Genomic DNA, 5,328 nt, shown 5'->3' on the forward strand with positions numbered 1-5,328 from the left:
CTGACTGGGGTGAGGACAAGGCAAGCATATGGAAGCAGCTGGTGCCAAGACTGGAGAAGATGCGGGATCCATTTGGATGCAGAACAGAGCAGTGGATCGCTGTGGCCAGTGGGCAGAGGGGAGGCTGGCAGGGAAGTACACTTGAATAGGAAGAGTGTGGCTTGGGATTTTCCAGGGCCCTTACACCTTTGGCTTTGTCTGTCTAGGGCTGCTGTCCCAGCCCACAGGCAACTCACTGAAGTCTCTGGGTTGAGATGGACAGCAATGCATCTACCCTCAAGACCAAGGACCTCTGACCAGGAGGGATACTAGCCCACAGACTCTACAGACAGTGTTGAGGACTGGCATGCTGCCCTTCAGGTGAGAGAACCCCAAATTCCCTGTTATTTTCTTGCCTTGTGTCCTATCTTCTGCCCACCTCACCTCCATGTACTCTGCCTTACAGCATTAGAGAAGAAGTGGCCACATTTTAGCTCTAACCAACCAACAAAACATCTTTCCATACCTTCACATTCTCCTGCCCTGTCTGAAATGACCTTTCTACACCCAAGAGTCTGCATATCTGGTACTCTACTCATTTTACCAACCCGGGTCAAACCTCATACCTCATGTCTTCATTGGAATCTTCCCCAATTCAGCCCCCTTTGTTAGTGTAGTGCCTATTGCATTGTACAGAATAATGGCTGGACCTCCTTCACAGTCCCAGAGCCCAACACAACACCCGGCCCAGAGCAGGCACTCAATAAACAGACATGTGCATACAGTATCTCATTTCATCTTGATATCAACCATGTAAGAGAGGAATCAAGACCCCCATTTATAGATGAGAAAGGTAGAGAAGAAATGAAGGTGAACCCATGCTTACATAGCCAAATTGGGAATCCAGCTGGCTCTGACTCTAAGGCCAGTGCTCTTTCCACAGCATCACATGATTGCCCAAGGGCAGGTCAGGGAGTAAAGGTCAGGAACTCTGCAGGGAAGAATCCTGCCCTGAAAAACAGGATGGACTAGAGGGGTGCCAAGGTCCTGGCTCTTTGAAGTTACTACTCTATATTGGGGTAAGGCAAGTAGGCAGGAGCACAGAGGATGATTCTCCTGGGATAGAAAATGGATGATAATGATAGAGGCAGAAAAATTTAAAACAGGTTCTATCTGAGGTTTGTCCATCATCCATAACAGGTGTGGTCCCTGGAGTTTGTCCATCATCCCTCTCCTTCATCCTCCCTTCACTTCTATTTTCAGTCATTGCTCTTAAAAAACTTCATTCAGCATGTAACTATTGGGTACATTTTATATGCAGACACTGGACAAGACAGTGAGATGCAGCTTCTCCCTACAAGGAGCTTCCCTGCTAAGAACTGACCAAGTCCATTCTCCGGGACCTTACCAAAGCCTAATTCTCTTCCCTGGCAAAGGGTAGCTGTACTAGGTTAGCAGCAGAACATTTCTAGAAACTTTGGAGCAATAAGAGAAAAGAATGTGTTATTTTAAGGAAGAGTGAGTGGAGGAAATAAGTATATTGTTTCTGAAATCATTGAAGTCACTTGGTTAACTGAGAAATTTAGACGTTTTATCGACTGATTTTTTTTAGAGGTTTTTCCCTTAGGGCACAGTGTATTCTCCAGACAGAAAGAGAGAAGACACAGTGAGAGGGAAAGTGAGAAACCACCCCTCCCCCCCAGAGGGGATGGCCATGCTGCAATCCCTTCTCCTCCATGTTCCTCCTGGAATCCTGGACATGCCGACGCACATGCCTGACCGGAGTTTTAAGCCACTGAGTCCAAGACTTGAATTGCATTCCACCATGTGAGAGTCCAGCAACATAACCTCTATGCCATCTGCCCCCAGCCCCTGACTAACTGATTTTATACACTAAAGTCACAGTAAGGACGAGCCTTGTCCCAGTGTCATATGTGGATGTTTTACTGTCCTCAAGCCATGCCTCCTCTACCAACACACGATCTCTTTCCCCGGTCTGGAATCCCTTGCCCTTCCCACATCATGTCTGTTTAGTGAACTATTCATTCTCCAAGACCCAGCTCAAGTACCACCACTTCTTTGAGTTCTTCCTATACTCCTTCAGGAAGAATTCACTCCTACTTGGTTCATAACAATAACCCTCTGTGAGCTGCTCCAGGTCAAACTGTTTGAGGGCAGAAGCTAAGACCCACTTGTCTCCCACAGCACCTAGCACAGGGTCAGAAAACTATACCCCACAGGCCAAATCCAGCCTGTTTTGTAAATAGTCTTATTGTAACACAACCACAGCCTAACTTCGCCTAACTGTTTTTGTGGGAGTTTTTTCGGTGTGTTTATTTGGTTGGTTTATTTTATTTTATTTTTAAGGTTTTTGCCGCAGGGCACATTCACTTGCCGGGAGAGAGACAGAGAGAAGGAAAGTGAGAAATCTCCCCTTCCGGGAAAATGGCCACACCACAATCCCATCTCTTCTATTCTTCTCTTGTGATTTTGGGCACACACACACACACACACACACACACACGTGCCTGGCATGATTTTCAAGACACCAGATCCAGAACTCAAACCACGGTTTGCCATGTGGGAGTCCAGTACCTTAACCATTATGCTACCTGCTGACTCCTAACTAATTGTCTAAGCGAATAATGACAACTATGATGGATTGGTGGTGGATAGGTAGATAGCTAAAAGTTTTGAGTGCTTTCTATGACAGGCACTACCCTGTTTTAAATGTATTATTCAGTTTATCCTCACAACCAACACCAGGGAGAGCTTCTGGTATTTCGCTTCCTAAAAAAGAAGAAACTGAAACTCACCGAGGTCACACCACCTTAGTGGAAAAGACAAGACTCTAAATCAGGTCTGACCTACTCCTAACTTGAGATATACTCACTACCCTAGACCAGCTTCCTGAGGTTTCATTTCTTCATAAAATTAGTATTATTGGATGAGACATGTGAGTTTTCTTATTTTTAAAATATTTTTATACATTCAACCACTGCATATCATTACAACACAAGCCGTGTGGTTTTTCTTTTGTTTTTTTTAAATTTTATTTATTATTATCATTATTATTTTATACATTCAATTGTTATAAATCATTTAGCATGTAAAGAGAATTTACCCAACATGAAATACACTTCAGACCAGTCATTTGAGAATACTATACATGTTATCATCAATAAGTAATCAACCATTTCTGTGTTGGTTTTTCAATTCAGCCTAGCCAGCAGACATTTATCTTCAGTATGTCTATCAAAATTTATATATATGGGGACCAGCAGTTGGCATAATGGCTATGTCGCTGGACTCCCACGTAGTCAACTGCAGTTCAAGTCCCAAACCCAGTAGCTTAAACTCATGCTGGGCGTGTGTGCGTGTGTGCCCAAGATCCTGAGAGGAGAATGGAGGAGACAGGATTGCAGTGTGGCCATTTCCCCTCCCACTTGTCTCCCACAGCACCTAGCACAGGGTCAGAAAACTATACCCCACAGGCCAAATCCAGCCTGTTTTGTAAATAGTCTTATTGTAACACAACCACAGCCTAACTTCGCCTAACTGTTTTTGTGGGAGTTTTTTCGGTGTGTTTATTTGGTTGGTTTATTTTATTTTATTTTTAAGGTTTTTGCCGCAGGGCACATTCACTTGCCGGGAGAGAGACAGAGAGAAGGAAAGTGAGAAATCTCCCCTTCCGGGAAAATGGCCACACCACAATCCCATCTCTTCTATTCTTCTCTTGTGATTTTGGGCACACACACACACACACACACACACACACACACACACGTGCCTGGCATGATTTTCAAGACACCAGATCCAGAACTCAAACCACGGTTTGCCATGTGGGAGTCCAGTACCTTAACCATTATGCTACCTGCTGACTCCTAACTAATTGTCTAAGCGAATAATGACAACTATGATGGATTGGTGGTGGATAGGTAGATAGCTAAAAGTTTTGAGTGCTTTCTATGACAGGCACTACCCTGTTTTAAATGTATTATTCAGTTTATCCTCACAACCAACACCAGGGAGAGCTTCTGGTATTTCGCTTCCTAAAAAAGAAGAAACTGAAACTCACCGAGGTCACACCACCTTAGTGGAAAAGACAAGACTCTAAATCAGGTCTGACCTACTCCTAACTTGAGATATACTCACTACCCTAGACCAGCTTCCTGAGGTTTCATTTCTTCATAAAATTAGTATTATTGGATGAGACATGTGAGTTTTCTTATTTTTAAAATATTTTTATACATTCAACCACTGCATATCATTACAACACAAGCCGTGTGGTTTTTCTTTTGTTTTTTTTAAATTTTATTTATTATTATCATTATTATTTTATACATTCAATTGTTATAAATCATTTAGCATGTAAAGAGAATTTACCCAACATGAAATACACTTCAGACCAGTCATTTGAGAATACTATACATGTTATCATCAATAAGTAATCAACCATTTCTGTGTTGGTTTTTCAATTCAGCCTAGCCAGCAGACATTTATCTTCAGTATGTCTATCAAAATTTATATATATGGGGACCAGCAGTTGGCATAATGGCTATGTCGCTGGACTCCCACGTAGTCAACTGCAGTTCAAGTCCCAAACCCAGTAGCTTAAACTCATGCTGGGCGTGTGTGCGTGTGTGCCCAAGATCCTGAGAGGAGAATGGAGGAGACAGGATTGCAGTGTGGCCATTTCCCCTGGGGGGTGATTTCTCTCTGTCTCTCTGTCTCTCTCTGACTTTCTGGCGAGTGCACACACCCTATAGCAAAAAACCTCTCCAAAAAAATTTATGTATATGTGTATTTATAAATATGTATGTATGTATGTATATGTATATATATATATATATATATGTACATTTATTTATTATCATTAAAGTTAATATATATGGAATCTCGATGTGCAGGAAGTCTATCTAGAGTTCCCAGAATTTAGACTGGCGGCCTCATCTACCACCCATCCATGCTGGCACTCCATGGCTCTGGCCAACCTCACATCCTCTCCAGAATTCCTCCTACTCGGCCTGATGGACGGAAGGGACCCCCACCCACTGTTGTTCCTGCTCTTCCTTAGCGTCTACCTGCTTAACACCCTAGGCAACCTGAGCATGGTGGTGGTGGTGAGGTCCGACGCGGCCCTCCGGTCCCCCATGTATTTCTTCTTGGGTCACCTGAGCCTCGTGGACATCTGCTTTACCACCGTCACAGTCCCCAGACTGCTGGCTTGCCTGCTCCGCCCAGGCCAGGCTGTGTCCTTCCAGGGGTGCTTTGCCCAGATGTACTTCTTCGTGGCTCTGGGCATCACCGAGAGCTACCTGCTCGCAGCCATGTCCTACGACCGCGCCG

This window comes from Tupaia chinensis, unplaced genomic scaffold (genome assembly GCF_000334495.1).
Source record: "Tupaia chinensis unplaced genomic scaffold, TupChi_1.0 Scaffold144899_1, whole genome shotgun sequence".
NCBI lineage: Eukaryota > Metazoa > Chordata > Mammalia > Scandentia > Tupaiidae > Tupaia > Tupaia belangeri.